This window comes from Anolis carolinensis, chromosome 2, assembly GCF_035594765.1.
Source record: "Anolis carolinensis isolate JA03-04 chromosome 2, rAnoCar3.1.pri, whole genome shotgun sequence".
NCBI lineage: Eukaryota > Metazoa > Chordata > Lepidosauria > Squamata > Dactyloidae > Anolis > Anolis carolinensis.
This window is the reverse complement of record NC_085842.1, coordinates 270197992-270219792: the sequence shown is the minus strand read 5'-3', so window position 1 is coordinate 270219792 and position 21801 is coordinate 270197992. Positions and strand designations below refer to the sequence as shown.

General features: G+C 43.7%; 1 protein-coding gene across 2 annotated transcripts in view; it reads right to left on the bottom strand.

The window, feature by feature from the left end:
• fbxl17 (F-box and leucine rich repeat protein 17) overlaps positions 1 to 21801 on the bottom strand; it is a 248234-nt gene that overhangs the window by 3754 nt on the left and 222679 nt on the right. The window lies entirely within an intron of this gene.

Below are 21801 nucleotides of genomic sequence, written 5' to 3'. Positions count from 1 at the left end.
AATAATAGGCATTGCATCAAGAAATCAAAAAACAATAAAACGAGGGCAGGCCGCGTGAACACAAAGATAAAACCTGGAGTGAGAGGGACAGAGGGGTACTCCACTGCGGGCAGGGACATATGGAAGTGGGGTAATCTAGAGGATAGATGTTCGGGGTGGGAGTAACACAGAAATATATAACAGAAATTACTCACCGAAGGCACAGCGGAAGAGCCATGTTTTCAAGTCTTTCCTAAAAGCTAACAGCGTGGGAGCTTGCCTAATTTCAGTAGGTAGTGAGTTCCACAATCGGGGGGCCACAGCAGAAAAGGCCCTCTCCCTTGTACTCACAAGGCGGGCCTGGGATAAAGACAGTGGTGATAAAAGGGCCTCCCCGGATGATCGTAAAGATCGGGTAGGTTTATGGAAGGAAATACGGTCACGGAGGTAGGTGGGTCCCAAACCGTTTAGGGCTTTATAGATGATGGTCTGCACCTTGAATTGGGACCGGAAGATGAACGGCAGCCAGTGGAGCTCCTTAAACAGGGGAGTGGATCTCTCCCTGTAAGTTGCCCCCGTTATTAATCTGGCAGCCGAGCGTTGGACCAATTGTAATTTCTGGGCCGTCTTCAAGGGAAGCCCCACGTAGAGCGCATTACAGTAGTCCAGTCTAGAGGTAACTAAGGCATGGACCACCGTGGTCAAATCAGACTTCACGAGCTATGGTCGCAGTTGGCGCACAAGTTTGAGTTGTGCAAAGGCCCTCCCGGCCACCGCCGACACCTGTGCTTCAAGAGTCAACGCTGAATCCAGGAGGACCCCCAAACTGCGGACCTGTGATTTCAGGGGGAGTGCAACCCCGTCCAGCACAGGTTGCCACCCAATACCCCGATCCGACGCACGACTGACCAGGAGGGCCTCTGTCTTGTCGGGATTGATCCTCAGTTTGTTCCTCCTCATCCAGTCCGCCACAGCGGCCAGGCACTGGTTCAGCACCCGAGGGGCTTCCTTGGAGTCAGATGGAAACGAGTAGTGGATTTGCATGCCATCTGCATAGAGATGGCAGTGCCCTCCAAAACTCCGGATGACCTCTCCCAGCGGTTTCATGTAGATGTTAAATAGCATGGGGGATAAGATAGACCCCTGCGGAACCCCACAGGTCAATGGCCAGGGGTCCGAGCAGGTGTCCCCCAGCTTCACCATCTGGGAGCGGCCCTCCAGGAAGGACTAGAGCCACTGCAAAACCGTGCCACCGAGCTCCATCCCAGAGAGCCTCCCCAGAAGGATACCATGGTCGATGGTATCGAAAGCCGCTGAGATATCCAGGAGAACCAGAAGGGTCACACTCCCCCTGTCCAGCTCCCTGCGGAGGTCATCCACCAAGGCAACCAAAGCCGTCTCGGTACTGTGCCCAGGCCTGAAGCCAGACTGCGAGCAGTCCAGAAAATCGGTATCATCGAGAAACCCCTGGAGCTGCGTGGCAACCACCCGCTCCAGAACCTTGCCCAAAAATGGGAGGTTGGAGATTGGTCTGTAATTGTCACAAACCGATGGGTCTAACGAGGACTTTTTTAGAAGCGGTTTTACCACCGCTTGCTTAAAACAGGATGGAAATGACCCTTGACCCAAGGAGGCATTTATTATAGCCACAAACCACTCCAACAACCCATCTTTGGCCAGTTTAACCAGCCAAGAGGGACAAGGATCTAGAGCGCAAGCGGTCGCCCTCACAGACCCAAGAATCCCCTCCACGTCATCAGGAAGAACAAGCCGGAAAGAATCCCATAAGATCGAACCGACAGGTGCCTCGGTTACCTCCGCTGAAACCACAGTCAAGCTGGAGTCCAACTCACGACGTATCTGAGCAACTTTGCCTGCGAAATGGTGCGCGAACTCGCTGCACCGAGTTGCCAAGTCATCGGGAAGCTCCTGGGTCTCAGGGGGACGCAGGAGCTCCCCAACAACTCAGAACAACTCCGATGGCCTATTGGCCGCAGACGCTATGCGGGCAGTCGTGAAAGCTTTCCTGGCTGCTCGCAGAGCCACGGAGTAAGCCTTAATAGCGGCTTTAGCCCGTGCTTGGTCGGACACATCCTGAGATTTCCTCCAGATGCACTCTAGTCCCCTCCTCGCACGCTTCATCACGGCCAGCTCCTCAGTGAACCAAGGAGTTGACGTGACTCTACGCAGCGAGAGGGGACGTTCGGGAGCAATCGTATCCAGTGCCCTTGCTAGCTCACTATTATAGCGATCAGCCAGGACATCAACAGGATCATAACATACAGATTAAATTTAATTGCCCTTTATCTTCATCTCCAGATGGCCAAAAAAGGAGAGTGGTCTCTGCTTGCACTGTGATCGTTCTGGATCAACTGAACTGCAGCAGAGGCAACATCTGATACAAAATGTAGGCTTGTGACTCTAACACAATCACTTCTTTTTTTATTTAGTTTTTCTATATGGTTTGTAAACATATTACCTGATGAACAAACTAGTGCATGGATGTCAAACTCATTTTCATCAAAGGTAACATAAGCCTTATGATTGCCTTCAAAGGGCCATTTGTAATTGTAAGACTTTATACATGTCACTATGTTGCGCTGGATTTGAAAGCCTTATGGGCTACATAAAATGATGTGGAAGACTGGATTAAGCCCGCAGACCTTGCATTTAACACATGTAAGCTAGTGGATTTCCAAGAGCTTGCATGATGTCTTTTGTGCATTTTGGTTGGTCAGAGCAATATTCTGAGGGATATCACTCTTTTGGGGATTTTATATTGTAGCACTGCCAATATAGCTACCTCTGAATATATTTCCACATAGTTTAAGACTTCATACAATAAACTTTCAAACCGAGTTACGTTTACCTTATAAATAATCAAAAGCAGCGAGAAACACCTATATAGTACTAGCTAATTTCAGAAAAATCACTATTTCCTCACAAAGAAGGTATGTACAGGCAGTCCCCAAGTTACAAGCAAGATAGGTTTTGTAGGTTTGTTCTTCAGTTGAATTTGTATATAAGTTGGAACAGATACATTTTTACGTATAAATCTAGCTACACACACACACACACACACACACACACACACACAAGCTCTGGATAGAATAGGAAAGGCTTAACACCCCTATGTTTTGCTGTCTGGTCCCCTGTTCAGAAGATTTCAAATCACTTTCTCTCCCTGTGACAATTGGGTTTTGAAAAAAATAGCTTGTTATGGAAACAAGGATTGGTGATAAACTTCAGCTGAGATACCTTTTCCCCATGATAACTATTTCAGGAGTTAATTTCCTTTCTGAGGGATTTCTCTCACTTCCTGTTGTCTCTCTCCGGTTCTTAACTATGAGTCATTTGTAAGTCAGATGTTTGCAAATCAGGGACTGCCTATACCTACCAAGCTAACTTCATCTGATGATGGGACATAAAATGGGGCCAAGATTGCAGATTTAGTTAAAAATACATAACAAAGTATGACCCCTGGCCTGACACCTCAAACCTACCTTGCCAGCCTGCACCACTTGGAGCTAAGCAAGTCTCTTATCCTGGTGTACAGGGCACAGTAGGATGACGTTTCTCACCAGTGACCTGCAGTGTGAAGAGGAACATGACAAGGATCCTGCTTCTGAACATTGCAGTCTTACTCACTGGTGAGAAAGTCTTGAGAATATCATCTTGCTATGTCACATTCACCAACAAAACAGACTTCTGTCATTCAGAATGGTACTGTGGAGTTTAAAGTGTGATTCGGGGATTTTATGATCATGGCAGTACGCAGTGTGACTTACTATGGAGCACTTACTGATTCATAATTTTAAGTTATGCCAGTCAGGGACCTCAAAGAAGATAATAGTATGCACAGTATCATTTGGAAGGTGATGGTCTTTCAGATGTCCTTGTCCAAAACTTTGGGCAAGGACATCTGAAAGACTAAGAAATCGGAAAGACCACCTCTTTCCAAATGATTCTGCCCATGATCTAATATCTGTTTTGGAGTTCATTAATTTTTGCATGGAAACTAGTATAACTCATGTAAGACAATTGTAAAAATACACCTTGGTGCCACAATCTGCAGTTGCTGCAGTTGCTGATCACTCACTAAGGGCAATCACACATATAATATATTGTAGCAATCTAAACTGGAAGAGAGTAAGATATGAATGTGACAAGATCCATATTCACCAGAAAGCATCATAAATGATATACTACCCAAAGCTGCTTATGGCCACAGAAGCCAACCTACATGCCAGGAGCAATAACTATCAAGAGGACCCCCCCCCCCCCCCCCCCGCCCCAGGCTGCCGGCCTAATCTTTCTGATAGTGTGGAATTAAGTGCAAAACTGACTACAGTTCCAAGATAATTTCTCATTTATATAGTATAATGCGTATGGTTAATGTGGGGGTTTTTTTTCTGTGTCAGGAGCGACTTGAGAAACTGCAATGTGGATGTTGATGAGAAACATCCACATTGGTATCTGGTTAAGGAGGACTTTGAAGGCAAGTCTGGCTGTATATCTCTCTATGAGAACTAATTTCAAATCAAATCTTCCTTTGGTAACAATTAAAATGGTGGCAATCAATAATTAAAATGTACAAGCCTAGCAGGTCAGGAATATTCCTGCTAGAATGTAACCAGAGATACCACCTTTATTCCTTGATCATACAAAACAATCAGAAAGGCCTAATTAAAGTTAACACCTTTACAACTGCTGTGCTGTGAAGGGATTAATTTGTCAATTATTTTTAAGCTGATTGTAGTTCATATCACAGAACTAGACAGCTTCCATCATCCATTAGATAAATAAAAGATTAACCTAAGAACCACTACTTTTAGGTGGCTTTCTTTAGACTCTTTATTGAACATTTTAAAATACATCAATATTTAATTTAAATACTCAGCAGCCTAATCTGACAGTGTGCTAGCATTACAACTGTTCACCTTGTATTTTTGTATCTCCCGTCCAGTTAATATGAGATAACAAGCCTAATGACAACAGCAACAACTTTCTGGGTTTGCTGCAAATAAGTATTCATTTTATTAGAAATCTTCTTGAAAGAAACATTTTAAGAACAACACCTTAAATATCCATCTACTATCATCCCACCCTTGCCCTGAATGAACTGGCAACTGAAGCAATTGTGCTAGGCAGTGCAGAGAATGAACAGTGATTGCATTTTATGACAGGGACAAATGACGGGTTTAATCTACAGTTCTTCTGCTTTGATAATAGAAACACTCAATCTTCATTGGGAGATCTGTCAACCGAAAAGCAACTTGGAGAGAAAATGAGTTTAACTTCTTTTCCAAGTACAGAGACCCTGCAAGCTCTAAATACTTTTGTAAACAACAACATTATGGCAACACTGAAGGTGCTCAAAAAAGGAACTCTTTTTAATAAATCAGAACATAATCTGTAATGGTACAAGATCGCCAGTAGTGCACACATATTGGGAAATCACATCTGAAAAACTGATGAGAAATGTTATTGGACAGAAGTAGTCCGAGGAATGGCTTTAGATCACTCTCCCCAGTGACCACAGGATTAATAAAGTAAGTACAATAGAAATACTAAATATTAATGAACATTAAAACTTACATATCAAAAATATGAGCAAGTGCAAAGGTATTTTAAGCAACCATCATGAGTAGTCAAGAAGAGAAATTATTGCTTTACAAATCTACATTTACTTAATAATGTAAGATGTCATGTCTCTTTTTGCAATTACATTGCTAACCTGTTTCCTAAAAAATAAGACATCCCCTGAAAATAAGGCCTAGTACAGGTTTTGCTGAATTGCTAAATATAAGGCCTCCCTTGAAAGTAAGACCTAGCAAAGGTTTTGTTTGGAAGCATGCCCACCAAACAGAACACCAGAGCATTCAGCATCGGTAAATGTACGTACCATAGATTGTTGTACATGGAAATAATGATAGTAACAGGAAATTCTTGATAGGATTCACAGTTTGTCTGGTTATGCTGGTTTGTGATGACAACTACTGTACAGTTTATATTAAATGTTAAATTTTTTGTTCAACAATAAATGTGAATTCTTCTTCATGGAAAAATAAGACATCCCCTGAAAATAAGACCTAGTACATCTCTGGGAGCAAAAATTAATATAAGACACTGTCTTATTTTGGGGGAAACACGGTAAGTGGGGGAGGGGAAACACAAAACATTGTCCTGTATAAAATTGTACTAGAAAAAAATTATCCATATGGTCTATAGCAGGGGCCCTCAAACTTTTAAAGCAAAGGGCCGGTCTACAATCCTTCAGACTGTTGAGGGGCCGAATTATCATTTGAAAAAAAAAAAAAAACGAACAAATTCCTATGCACACTGCACATGTCTTATTTGTAGTGCAAAACAACAACAACAACAACAACAACAATGAAAGAACAATACAATATTTTAAAATGAAAACAATCTTAACCAACATAAACCTATCAGGATTTCAATGGAAAGTGTGGGCCTGCTACTGGCCAATGAGATAGTCAAGTTAATTAGGGTTGTTGTTGTTGTTGTTGTTGTTGTTGTTGTGTGCCTTCAAGTCATTTCAGAATTTGGGTGAGCCTAAGTCTAACATTATTTATTTATTTACTTACTACATTTATTTACTACATTTATATCCCACCCTTCTTACCCCGAAGGGGACTCAGAGCTGCTGTATGTACATACAATATATTATATTATTAGCATAGCACAATATTAGCATTATACATTACTATATTGAACTATACCACTATACTGTAATACTATATGTAATATATAACATATAATTAATAATAATTAATAATAATGCCCCCAGGCAAGAGACAAAACCTTTCCAATGCTAATTAGGGTGATTAATTGAAACATTAATGCTGGCTTCCCAGTGACAAAGGACTCTTGCCACACCCTGGACTCTCCACAGATATATATTCTTTCCTTTCCTTACCTAGTTTATCCATACCTCACAACCTCTGAGGATGCCTGCCATAGATGTGGGCGAAACGTCAGGAGAGAATACTTCTGGAACATGACCACACAACCCGAAAGACATACAACAACCCTGTGATCCCGGCCATGAAAGCCTTCGACAACATATAATAATTATTATTATATGGTATTATTATTAGTATTATATTGTATAACATTATAATATTATTATCAATATTATATGTATATACAATATATTATATTATTTAAAATTATATAAAATATTATATTATAAAAATGAGGGCGGGGGCCAGGTAAATGACCTTGGAGGGCCGCATCCGGCCCCCGGGCCTTAGTTTGGGGACCCCTGGTCTATAGTCACAGTTAGATTCAGTATAACCAGGACATTCTAATGTCTCTACCTTTATAATCAAAACCTTCAATTTAATTTGCTTTTTGAAAATTATAAATGTTGGCTATTAGTTTTAAATAATGTATTATTTATATTTTTCATCATTTTGACTCTTACATGTTGAAGGGCAATATAGAAATGTTTTTAATAATGATGATAACAAAATATAAGTTAAATATTCAGTAACTTACACTTTCTTCACCATGGTACTCTATTTATTTAAATTTTAAATTACAAATCTTCTTCCTAGGTTGTTGCTTGTTTTCCGGGCTGTATGGCTATGTTCCAGAAGCATTCTCTCCTGACATGTCACCCACATCTATGGCAGGCATCCTAAGAAGTTGTGAGTATATTGGAAACTAAGCAAGGGAGGTTTATATATCTGTGGAAGGTCCAGGGTGGGAGAAAAATCTCTTGTCTGTTGGAGGCCAGTGTGAATGTTGTAATTAATCACCTTGATTAGCATTAATGGCCTTGCCAGCTTCAAGGCCTGGCTTCTTCCTGCCTGGAAGAATTCTTGGTTGGGAAGTGTTAGTTGGCCCTGATTGATTCATGTCTGGAATTCCTCTGTTTTCAGAATGTAATTCTTTATTTACTGTTCTGATTTTAGAGGTTTTTTTTTAATACTGGTAGCCAGATTTTGTTCATTTTCATGGTTTCCTCCTTTCTGTTGAAATTGTCCACATGCTTGTGGATTTCAATGGCTTCTCTGAGTAGTCTACAGGCAAGAGGCCACTATAGCTAGAAATGTAATCCAATAATATGAACTATACAACAGTAATTAAACCAAAATATAATCCATGTGTTACCGACACACATACATTCATAGAAAGTAAAACACTATATTCAGAGTTTGTGAGTCCAATGACCACCAGAGCTCATGTTCCACATGGAGGACTGTATAAGTCACTAATTGTGAGTCCAAATGTAAACGTCCAAGTAAGTGAATCCTTTTATGAAATCCAATGTTTTAAACAAATCCAAGGTTAGTCACCATCCATGACCGGTTTCGACTGTGTAGTCTTCCTCAGGTGGTGGTTATGCAGGTATGGAGAACCTAAAGTAGTCAATTCCGTTCTTCAAGTATTTAATTACAATGTGTCATTATCAATGACGGAGTGGACCTACAGGGAATATATACAAGTGGCTAGAAACACTTGTACAGGATAGAAATTACAAATTACAAAGTATAGTAAAAGCTTTGAAAACAGGAGCATGTTTTTTCACATAAACTCACATAAACTCTCCTACATAAACTCTCCTACAGAGGTGCTCTGCTACTGGTTTGATTCCTTAGGCAAGCACAGGAGAAACAGGTAGAACTCACTGTATGTAAGGGAAAATTTTAAAGGGGCCCAGTATGGATATAGGTGTGGCTATGTATCAGCCATTTGAAAGAAGTTTTACATAAAAAGAACCTATTTGAACTTCACCAAAGGTATACACCAAGCTCACAGAAAACATTGAAATGAAACATGAACTCTGGTGGGCATTGGACTCACAAACTCTGAATATAGAGTTTTACTTTCTATGAATGTATGTGTGTTGGTAACACATGGATTATATTTTTGTTTAATTACTGTTTTATAGTTCATATTATTGGATTACATTTCTAGCTATAGTGGCCTCTTGCCTGTGCATTTCAGGGAATCCTTTCTTTGTACTCTCTGAGTAATCTAACATGATAGTTGTTAGAGTGATCCAGCATTTCTATGTTCTCAAATAATATGTGGTGTCCAAATTGGTTCATCCAGTGCTCTGGTATGGGTGACTTCTCTGGTTGAGTTAGTCTGTGGTGCCTTTCATGTTCCTTGATTCGTGTTTGGGAGCTATCTTCTTCCTATATTGTAATGCTGATATAATTGTATTGTTATCTGACCCAGTCCTGTGCAATAGGACTAGCATTTTAAAAAAACTGCTTTTAAATACAGGCTGAGTTACAAACATCCGACTTACAAATGAATCATAGTTAAGAATGGGTGTGAGACAACAGGAAGTGAGAGAAATCCCTAAGAAGGGAAATCCACTCCTGAAAGTTATCATGGGGGAAAGGTGTCTCAACTGAAGCTTTATCATCATTGTTTGTTTCCATAACAAGCCAAATTTTTCAAAATCCAACCACATGGACAGAAAGTGAGGTGAAATCTTCTGAACAGGAGCACAGACAGCAATACAAACACCACAGGGGAGGTAACCCTTCCCTATGCTAGGCAAATCTAATATATATATGTATGTATGTATGTATGTATGTATGTATGTATGTGTGTGTGTGTATGTGTGTGTGTATGTACGTATATGTATATGTATGTGTGTGTGTGTGTGTGTGTGTGTATATATATATATATATATATATATATATATATATATATATATATATATGTATATATGTATGTATGCCTGGAGCTACACTTAAAAATATTCCCGTTCTGACTTAAAAACAAATTCAACTTAAGAACAAATCTAAAGAACCTATATTGTTTGTAACTTGGGGACTGCTGTATGTCAATGTATTTTATAAACCTTAGAACAGGGGTCCTCAAACTTTTTAAGTGGAGGGCCGATTCACAGTCCCTCAGACTGTTAGGGGGCCGGACTAGGATGAAATAGTCTAAAATTAAGATTGTTGTTGTTGTGTGCCTTCTAGTCATTTCAGACTAGGTCAACCCGAAGTCTAAAGTTGAGGACAGAAGCCAGGTCAATGACCTTGGAGGGCCACAACCGGCCCATGGGCCTTAGTTTGGGACCCCGATCTAGATAATCTCATAAGACCATAGGTAAGCAAAGAGACCTCCAAAGACCATCTAAAGGATCTCATAAGGCCATCAGAAGACCATAGATAAGGAAAGGGTCCCCCAAAGGCCATCTAGACAATCTCATAAAACCACAGCTAAGGAAAGGGACTCTCAAAGGCCATGTAGACGGTCTCATAGGACCATGGGTAAGGAAAGTGACCTCCAAAAGCCATCTAGACTGTCTCATAAGGCCATAGTTAAGCAAAGAGACCTTCAAAGACCATCTAGAGGATCTATAAGGCCATAGGTAAGGACAGGTTGCTTACCTGTAACCATGTTTCTTCGAGTGTACTCTGTGAATTCACACTAATGGAGAGGCTGCGCCTGCGCAGGTTCCAACGGAAACTCTTCCCAAGCTGAAGTTTAAATTTTGGCGGTAGCCACGCCCCTCCGTCCCCGGAGGGCATATAAGGCAGCCCTCGGCGGTTGCTCCCCAGTTCCTACGCCGCTAAGGCAACGAGGAAGGAAGAGGGTTTGCCAGAGGGGAAGGAAGGGCGGGCTTGTGTGAATTCACAGAGTACACTCGAAGAAACATGGTTACAGGTAAGCAACCTGTCCTTTTTCTTCGTGTACTCTGTGAATGCACACTAATGGAGACTAGCAAGCTTAGGTCTCGGAGGCGGGCTAAGCAAACCCTGACAACGAGATAATGTCCAAACATATGTTTATTAAACATCAATAACATGGTCCGAAGGACCCATTGAAGTATTGCATGAACACACGCATAATACCGAGAGCAGTCCGGTAAGGCATGATATAAACAATCTAAGAAAACATGTGTAAGCCAGACACATCATTCCTCAAAGGAGGAAGGCAGTAGCAAATAAGGCACAATATTTCAGAGAGAACAGTGCAAACATGTACTGAACAGGAAAAAACGACAAAGGAGTCGCATGAAAACAACCTTAGAGAAGGAATATATGAAGAAGCCTTTCAGGACAAACAGGATGACAAAACTGCTCTAGCAAAGGCTGAATCCTTTAAGGTTTTCTGGTCTACCCTGTAGTGAGACACAAACGTAAGGGGGTTGGACCAGATAGCTGACCTGCAAATAGAGTCCAGGGGAATGCCCCTTAGGAAGGCAGTCGACGTGGAGAGGCCCCTCGTCGAACGCGGGCGAACCGACGGGGGAGGCGGTCGTTTGGCTAGTTCGTAGGCCAGTTCAATAGCTTGAGCAATCCAATGAGACAGTCTTTGTGAAGAAATAGGATTGCCCAGTTTATCTGGAGCATGGGCCACAAAAAGTTTTGGGGTCTTTCGAATGTCTTTAGTACGGTCCCGATAGAAAAGGAGTGCCCTACGCACATCAAGAAGGTGCAGTCTCCGCTCAAGAGGAGACGAGGGGTCTGGAAAGAAGGCAGGAAGGACAATGTCCTGGTTAAGGTGAAAAGCTGAGACCACCTTGGGAAGGAAGGTGATGTCCGGACGGAGAACGGCACGGTCATGATGAAAACGGAGGTAGGGTTCATCAACCCGAAGGGCCGCCAGCTCTGAGGGTCTGCACGCCGAAGTTATGGCCACCAGGAAGGCAACTTTCTAAGAAAGGCGACGTAGGTCGGTCGAAGCCAAAGGTTCGAAAGGGGAGGCAGTGAGCTGGGAAAGCACGAGCTCGAGGTTCCACCCCGGAGTCGGAGGCTGAGACGGCGGGCAGATGTTATTGTATCCCTTCAAGAAGGTTTTGACGAGGTGATCAGAGAACAACGACGGTTTACCATGTTGTTGGAAACACCAGGATAGGGCGGCCAAGTAAGATTTCATAGAAGCAAGAGAAAGTTTTTGGTCTGCCAGAGACATAAGGAAGTCCAGCACTATCGGTATCGAGGTTGGAAAGGCAGTAATCCCTCGGGAGCGAAGAAAGGAGCGGAAGCGAGAAACCTTATAAGTGTAAGATCTGGTTGTAGCCGGCTTGTGAGCTGCGCGGAGGACCTCCTGCAGGTTCTGCGGGAGGGAGGTCAGGTGAGAATTCTCCAAGCAGTGAGATGTAGAGAGGGGAGATCCGGGTGTAGGATCTGGCCGTTCTCTCTGGACAATAGGTGTGGTAGGAGAGGCAGAGTGAAGGAGGTCGCTCTGGAGAGATGAAGAAGGGCCGGGAACCAAGGTTGGCGAGGCCAGGCTGGAGCTATCAGGATCGCCGACGTCGGTATCGACCGGAGTTTCTGTAGGACCTTTGGTATGAGAGGAAAAGGCGGAAAGAGGTAGATCGGTTCCGCAGACCAGTCCAGAAGGAAGGCGTCTCCCAGGCAGCCTGGAAAGGAGGACGGGGGAAGTCTCGCCCCGTACCGAGGCAACTGTGCGTTTTGGGGAGAAGCGAAGAGGTCCAGAGTGGGAAAACCCCATTTGTGAAAGAGAGAAAGAAGAGTCTCGGGATCGAGCATCCACTCGTGGGAGGAGGTCGTCATCCTGCTGAGGGCATCTGCTAGATTGTTCTGGATCCCGGGAAGGTGAATTGCCGCGACTTGGATGTTGCGGGCTATGCACCAGTGCCACAGCTGAGAGGAGAGAAGCATTAGCTTCCTTGAACCCGTGCCGCCCTGTTTGTTGATGTAGAAGACTGCTACTGTGTTGTCTGATTGGATGAGGACAGATTTTTGGGAGATCAGGCGGGAGAAGGCTTTCAGAGCCTTGAAGATGGCAAGGAGTTCCAGAAAGTTTATGTGATTGGCCTTCTCGGAAGGAGACCAGAGGCCTTGAACGGTGAGACCGCTCATGTGGGCTCCCCAGCCGAAATTGGATGAGTCTGTGGTTATGGTGGTCGAGGGAGGGATCGGGTGGAACGGAAGACCCTTGCAGACGTTGGAGAGGGATTTCCACCAGAGAAGCGACCGACGAACGTGGGGCGGAACGGAGAGAAACCTCGAGTTGAGGTGGCGAAGTGGCTTGAAAACGTCTATAAACCATCTCTGCAGAGTCCGGAGATGGAGTCTGGCAAACGGGGTCGTGAGAACTGTGGAGGCCATGTGACCGAGCAGTACCTGGATGGATCGAGCCCGAACCCTCCGGTGGGTCTCGCAAAAGATGATCTGTTGGCGGAGGGCTAGGAACCTGTCGAGCGGGAGAGAGACAGTCCGAGAGATTGAGTCGAACAGGGCACCGATGAAGCGGATTTTGTTCGACGGAGTGAGGTGAGATTTTTCGGGGTTTAGTTGGAGACCGAGATTCTAGAAGAGAGAGGGTGTAGTCGACGTGACGTCGAAGGAGGGCAGGGTCGGATTCGACCAGAAGCCAGTCGTCTAGATAAGGGAAGACTGTGATCCCCTGGAGCCGGAGGTGGGCAGCCACGACAGCGACGACTTTGGTAAAGACCCTTGGGGCCGTAACGAGGCCAAAGGGTAAAACGGTGAACTGGTAGGTCTGGTCGAGAACCTTGAAAGAGAGGAAGCGCCTGTGGTTTTCTCGAATCGCCACGTGGAAATAAGCGTCTCGAAGGTCTATAGACACGAAGTAGTCTCCGCGCTGAAGCATCGGGAGGATGGAGGCGATGGACACCATCCTGAACTTGGTTGGGCGTATGAAGGCATTGAGCATACGTAAGTCCAGAATGGGGCGGAGGCCCCCACCCCTCTTCGGAACCGTGAAGTATCTGGAGAAGAAGCTTTGAGGGTCCTGTACCGATGGAGAAGGCCGAATAGCCCCTTTGGCGAGAAGGGCGTCGACCTCTGCGAGAATTTCTTGAGAAGGGTTGGAGAGAAGGACCTGACCCGTGGGCGGGAGTTCCTCGAACTCTAAGGCATAGCCTTCTTGGACAATTTTGAGAACCCAGGCATCTGAAGTAATAGATTTCCACCGGTGAAAGAAGGGAGCCAGGCGGTCTAGAAAGAGACCATGAGGTTGATTCGGTGGAGGAGAGGGGTGCGGAGGAATGAGAGCTGCATCGGTACCGTAGAAAGAGTCTTTGGAAAGAGAGATGGCGTCAGGAACGCCGGTGAGGTTGACCAGCGGTGGGGGTGGCACGGCCGCGCTGTCTTTGTGGTTGAGCAGCCCGACGGGGCTGTTGGCGGTTCTGGTTGTTCGATACCGAGGGACGCCTGAAGGATTGATTGCGGTAAGAGGGAGGCGGGAAGCGTCGAAAGCGTTGAGGAAACCACTTGGTGCGGTGTGTTTGGGGTTGGTCGCCGCATTTAGTGGCCAGAACTTTAAAGTCATGGTTGGTTTTGAGCTTGTCGTCGGTGCCAGAATTAAAGAGGCCCATGGCGTCGAAGGGGAGGTCCTCGATGACCTGCCTCGAGGAGGAAGACAAACCGGACGACCTCAGCCAGGCGTGGCGACGAATGGCAATGGCGTGGGCGATCATCTTGCCGGCCGTGTCGCCTGTATGCTTAGCCATCTGGATTTGATGATGTGCTAACGAGTCGGCCTCTTGCTGGAGGGTGGACATAACCGACCGGTCTTCGTCGGACAACTTCGAGAAGAAGGGCTGAGCTTTCTCCCAAAGGATCTGCTGGTAGGCCCCCATACAGGCCCCATAGTTCGCCATTCTACAAAGTAGAAGGGCCCCGGAGTAGAGCTTTCGACCGACCGCGTCAAATCTTTTGCCCTCTCTATCTGCAGGGGATTCACGACCGGAAGTTTGAGAAGCCTTAACAACCATGGAATTTGGGTCGGGATGGTGTTTAAGCCATTCTAAGGTGTCGTCATCTGTACGATACCAAGATTCAATTCTCTTCGAGGTAGGAGGAATTGAGGAAGGAGTCTTCCACGATGATTGGATGACATCCAGGAGGTAAGGCAGAAACGGCAACAGCGTGGCCGGGGGGGCCTGGGCTTGGACCCGTTTGAAAACCGGGTCAGACACTGCCTTAGAGGTTTGTTTGATTTCTAGACCCAGGGCATCAGCCATTCTAACCATTTGTTCGGAGAAGGCCCGAATGTTGTCGGTAGGCGAAGGAGGGTCCACCTCATAGGCATCATGAGGAGGAGAGAGATCTAGGCCTAGAGATACCACCGAGGCCGAGAGAGCGGAATCAGGGCGATCGATATCAATCTCATCGTCCTCAGCCCCTTGAGGGGACTGAGGGGGAGATGACAACACAGTCTCTGGTGGTGGCAAAGCCTCAAGAGCAGGAGCCATCTGTGGCCGAGTTTCCTTAGAGGCCGAGGCCTGGGCCGCTCGAGCCAGGCGGGCGGTTTGTCTACCCCGCTCCGGTGTCGAGGTCGGGGGAAAAAGCTGTTGTCGAGACGGGCGATGTGAGGCAGCAGGTCGAGGAGATGGCACCCTGACCACTGTCTGGGTAGAGTGGTGGGGTGAGTCCTGTAGTTCGCCATCAGAAAGTTGCTGAGGAGAAGGTTGACGAGGCCGCTGAGCGGGAGGGATTGGAGAGGACTTTCTAGACGAAGTCGCCGAAGAAGGGACGTCCATCTTGGAGGAGGCAGAGGAGGAGGAACGCTGGGTAGCCCTCTTCTTTGCGAGCGGTTGCTTTGATGGAACCCTCATGGATTTTCCCGGTGTAGGAGGGACCATTGCTGAGTCGGATTGGGTCCGACGAGCTTCCTCATGAGCCCTTTTAAAGGCGATCTTCATCGCAGAGGTCGATGGAGGGGCCCCGAGATGGGATCGGACCGAGGAAACGGAGGCCACCGAGCTCGATGTCGAGGAAGGGCCGACTCGACCGGAACGTGTCGACATCGTGGCCGTGGTGAGTGTGCACGGCGGTTTGGCGGCTTTAGCCGATCTGGAGGCTCTGGACGCCCTGGACGAGACCGAGGGAGCTTTAGCCGTTGGAGCCGACATCGATCTCGGGTCGACCGACGGCTTCGTGCCCGAAGTCGACGGAACGGGTTCAGGAGCAAGCGATTTTTCGTAGAGCGCTGCTCTAAGTCTCGCGGCTCTATTCTTCCTAGCCTGAGCCGTCAGGGCCAGGCAGAAACGGCAGGTACCGACGACATGTGCCTCCCCGAGGCAGTAGAGGCACTTGGCGTGGCCGTCGGAATCAGGAATCTTAGCGGCACACTGAGTGCAGCGCTTGAAGCGAGTCGTAGACATGAGAGTCCGAAGTGAACCTTGCGGCGGAAAAAAAGGAACTGGGGAGCAACCGCCGAGGGCTGCCTTATATGCCCTCCGGGGACGGAGGGGCGTGGCTACCGCCAAAATTTAAACTTCAGCTTGGGAAGAGTTTCCGTTGGAACCTGCGCAGGCGCAGCCTCTCCATTAGTGTGCATTCACAGAGTACACGAAGAAAAAGCAAAAAGACCTCGAAAGAACAGGTAGACTTAGGTCAGTCCTAAATCTAAAACTTAGGACAGGGGCCAGGTAAATGACCTTGGAGGGCCGCATCCGGCCCATGGGCCTTAGTTTGGGGACCCCTGCCCTAGAAGGACAAATCAAAATCCCAAAGAAGAGGCTGATTAAATGACATATATTTACTAATTTAATTGATCATGACACTTAACAGGAAAATGCTACACAAAAACAGTGTACTTTCTTTAGAGCTGCTATTAAATCCACAAAGATCATACAATCACAAGAGAAATTAACTGCTATTGTGACATAGTTTATATATCCATCAAACTGGAAATGCTCAGGCTAGGTTCCAACTACATCATTAAATGGACATAATTTCCAATTGTGGTTGAAACTTTAAAATGTTTAGGTTAAGAGGCATCTGATAACTTCCTTAACCAAGTGTATATACACAGTTGCTCCATTCTCCATGTTACTTGCAGACACTCCTGCTCTCATGAGCTGAGATACCTACCAAAACCTGGAGGTAATTAATGGAAGTTTCCAAAGGGCTCTGTAGATCCTGCAACAAGACTCTTATTGCTCCTGCTGGGGCTGGACATCTTTGTTCCTACTTATTTGCCAATTAGGAGCTAATGGAATACCTTTTCTCTGGGAAAAATTGTACTGGCAATCAACAACATATCCTAAGAGTAATTGTGTATATCAAGAGATGAAATACATATTAATACTAATGGTGAAAAGTCTTCAGTCTATAGAAGCATAGCATAGTCATAATCATACAAGTTCTTGGTGTGATATTTAAATTGTGATATCATCATTAAAAACTCATGTTAATCTCTTTGTTTCCTCAGAAACATAAAACCCAATTTGTTCTCATCTCTCAAAGTCTCCATCACATTGCCTTAGTTGAGAATTAATAGAATAAACTGCTGCCCTGTTGTTCCCCATATTGCAAGTATTATTTTCTGAATTTATTTTTAAAAAGTATATTTAGCCACAAATGTTTGACTTTTGAAAACCCAACAGTTGATGAATAACATTCTCAGGTGTCCCAATTATAATTCCTGCCTGTAGGTACAACACAATGAAAGGTTTCTGGAGTCATTTTGTGTGAAGTACTAGGCACTTGATCTGTTAATGCCGATATGTTCCACAGAGTTTCAATGATTACCTTAGTGCTCAGGGGCTTAGTGCTAGTTGAACAGCACACACAGAGCACAACATCTGCATCCTGGATTTCTTGAATGTTAAGGCAAACAATGTGCTTCGATTTAAATTATGGATTAGAAACAACATCAGTGGACTGGTAATGAATGCACCTGGCAAGGCCAACATTCACCAGAATACTGATGTAGTATTTTGTCGAAACGAATTACTTTGGCTCAATTTTTATTGCAGAATAAAGATAGCACTGCCTGATTGGTCTAGTGTCCCATACTGTATAAATAAACAGATTGGTAAGTGAGTTGGAGAACTGATGGAGCTGCTGCTCAAGTTGTTGGAGGATGTAATCAAATCAGTCATTTGATCTAAAAGGCACATGATTTACAGACACTGGCTGATATCCAGTTAGACCAGTGGTTCCCAACCATTGGTCCTCCAATTGTTCTGGACTTCAGCTTCTAGAAATCCCAGCCAGCTTTCCAACTGTTAGGAATTATGGGAGATGAAGTTCAAAATCCTTGGACGTCCAAAGATTGGGAACCACTGAGTTAGACCGACACATGCATATGCCATTTTACACATCTGGGAGCAAAAAAAGGCACCATTGTATACCTGACATATTCCACTGAAAGTGGTAGAAATGGAGCATGCAGCCACTATGCTCTGTGCCTTGTCTTTGTATTCTGCGATAGCAGACTTTTCCTGCTGCACATCATATATAGGTGCAAGGGCACCTAGTCATTGACATACTGTATGTTGCGCAATGTTGCTAATCTGAAAGGGTTTTGTAACACTCATGTAGCATACTTTTCTGTGGAGAGTTACACTACATGGATGGGATGTTGGATTGTATCCATCAACTGCTATGTGAAGGTTGTAATTCAAAGTGGCTTCTATGTTCCATTTGTAAGGTAAAAACAGGGTTCTAACTGACCTTTGCAACTGTCAGTCAATATTCTAGAGCTACCTGTTAATGTTTGCAGGACACCCACTAAAGCATTGCACAGCTACCCACAGCTACCCGAGTCGAATGGCGCCATCGAATCTAATGCACACCTCAATTTTTAAAACCCTGAAACCAAGAAAAGTATTTGCTGCTGAATGTAATGCTCAGGGGCAAAAAGTGAGCTCTTTATAATTTGGCCAAAAAAGGTGTGCATTACCTGTTGCTACCTGTTTAGAATTCCTTCCTTATAAACAATTGTGTTAGAACACCAAAGCTTCCAGCTATGGAAAAGAAAACCTTGGGGTGTATGCTGTAGAATGAATCAACTTGAATTGCCTTGGTTCAATGCTATGGAATCCTGTCAAACAATCCTAGTTTGACAAGATTTTGAGTCTTCTCTGCCAAAGAATGCTAATGCCCCATCAAACTACAAATCTCAGGATTGCATAGCATTGAGCCCTGGCCATTTAATTAGAGATGACGTCCCTCAAAGAGGAGATCCAGAAGAGCTCTCCTCTTTTGCTTTGGCTCAGCATTAACATTACTATACGACGTGACTCTAATGAGCACCCCAATTTGGCAAGATAATTTAGCCAAAAAGGGTGAGCATTAGAATCAAGTAAATACAGGATATAGTCCTATGGAAGTTGTATATATTTGAATTCCAGAGTTATTTTAGTTTTGTTCATCTTTCCTCTTTTTACTTCTAAATTTACGAACTGGACCTTGTGAATATAAACCTCTGTTAAGAGTCAGAGGTTTTAGAGGACATTTTGAGTTCATAGATGAGAATCACAAGACTGTCCTTTCAGAGTACAACATAAGCAAGGAAAAATGTATTTCCCACTTGCAGTAACTATATGCAGAGACATACTTATTAGATATTATAAACAATATGGGGATGAATTAGTTAAACTGGAGATACAAAATAATCCTTCTAAAATTTCCCTGAGCAATTCAGCAAGCACTTTTCAGTCACAGGCTTAATAGAAAGCTTCTCAATTTCCCTTAAAAGGCATCTTTTGTTCTATCTTTTAAAAAGCTAATGTTGCAAATCTAAATTTAAAATAAGAACATGTTAGATGGGGTTAGAGTGGATGAAAGCATTGAAGTAAATTGTTTTGTAATAGGATTCTCTCAGTTAGAGAATCAGATATTCCTAATATTACATACAGTGCTTCAAAAATCCATAGAATCAAATATGAAGCAATTTGATTTGAACAAATTACAGTCATTTACAAGGGGAAGAAATAAATGCTAGATACTTAGGAACACAAGGAAAGATTAGGTTTTGCAATTCTCTTCAAAAATCACAAGTTATCATTTTTAACTTTTAAAAAACAAAAAAAAAAACCCTCATGATATGTGCCCTTCTTGTATGCTCTTTTTAAAATATTCAGTACAGTATTCTGAAATGTATGGTAGATAGCAGAAGGTTTCTCTCATAACATGTCCCAATTTATCTACCATAAATATCCTAATGACACTGAAATCTTTACTAATATAGCAGATTGTTGGCCCTCTGTAAATATGGTAATACAGCAAATTGGGTTGTTGTGCATTTTCCGGACTGTATGGCCATGTTCCAGAAGCATTCTCTCCTGATGTTTCACCCACATCTATGGCAGGCATCTTCAGAGGTTGTGAGATATATTGGAAAACTAAGCAAGGGAAGTTAATCTGTGGAAGGTCCTGGGTGGGAGAAAGAACTCTTGTCTATTGGAGGCCAGTGTGAATGTTGTAATGAATCACCTTGATTAGCATTAATGGCCTTGCAAATAAATTATATAAATGATCACAAAAGGCTGGTTCTTCGCTTTACTATTGAAGAGGAAGCCAAGAATCACCTACTGAATTGATTAGATGCATTGTGATGCCCTCAGGAATAAGATCCTAATCCAGAAACTTCAGATGTCTGTAAAAAATTCTGATTGTGATTTTCATAGGAGATCCAATGTAGACATGGTTTAGGGCCAGGTTATAGATGCACATAGCAAAGCATTCTCTGTTATGGTTCTATGGTTGCAGACTTTATTTTCCAGAAAACCTTACCAGGATGGATTTGAAACAAGCTCAACAGAGGTGATTCTGCAATGCTCTCCCTTTACTAAAATTCAAGGCAGAATATGTAGATATTGACACTCTCTAGATCTACATGCACAGAGATGGTGTGAAAGATCGCCTATCGCACTCTGCACTTGCCCTATAAGCCTTATATATCACCTGTCACATCAGCACTTTTAATCTTGTACCCATTACTCTGGCCCGGCCCAGTTCTATTGTGTTTTAGCGTATTGTTATTGCTTGTTGTTTATACTGTTTTAATTGTTTTTAATTTGCTTTTTGTTTTGTATTGTTATATTGTGTGTTGAGGCCTTGGCCTTTGTAAGCCGCATCGAGTCCTTCGGGAGATGCTAGTGGGGTACAAATAAAGTTTAATAATAATAATAATAATAATAATAATAATAATAATAATAAAAATGATGTGAACATTTGTCCTAGTTCATATACTGGCATTAATGGCCTCAAATCAGTGTTTCTGGTTGAATAAAGCATTTAATGAGTAATTAAATGGGTTGTGTAAGGGTCTAAGGGAAATCCCCCCTCCCTCACAGACATGTATTCTAGACTTCAAGAAAGCTGAATTCAGAAAATGGGGCAAAACTGAGTGTGCTTTGATTGCATTTTCCTGCATGGCAGGGGGTGGGACTGAATGCCTCTTGTGGTCTCTTCCAACTCTATGATTCTATTACTCTAATGGGCAAGAGGGAGGTCAAGCTCCATATGTGGAAGTGTGCTTATTAACAACTATTACTGTTGCTTGGGTGAGGAGACACCAAGACTCAGGTGTCTCCTTATTCAGGCAGCAGTAATGGTGACTGATGCAGTTGCTCTGCCCTAGCGGAATGACATAAAATGTCCACTTCGTCATCATTACATGTTCCTGCACTTAAACAAGTCCCTGCAATTATTTTTCTTAGATCAAGGACCTTGGTACAGAATCCTTCATTGAATAGACAAGATAATGAAATGACGTTTTAAGAACACAGAGTTTAAAACGATAAAACATAAGATTTTATGAAGACATGAGATTGTCATTTCTCTTGATACTAAGATTATTAAACCATTTTATTTCTCAGATAAGTGGATGTGTCGCTTCCACATTGTACATGAAAATAAAAAAGACCACAGTAATGCCAACTTGATGAGAAATGAATTAATTTGATTATTTCCATGCTGTGGATCAATAGTACAGCTACTAGTGACATCTATAGCCTAGAGGCAGTTATAAAATCGATGGAATGAAACAGAGCATGCCTTTACCCAGCCATGCCATTCCTCTGATCTTTTTTGGCAAGGCTCTTGATGCTTTAGTAATTCTAAATTTATGTCAAGCGCATATCAA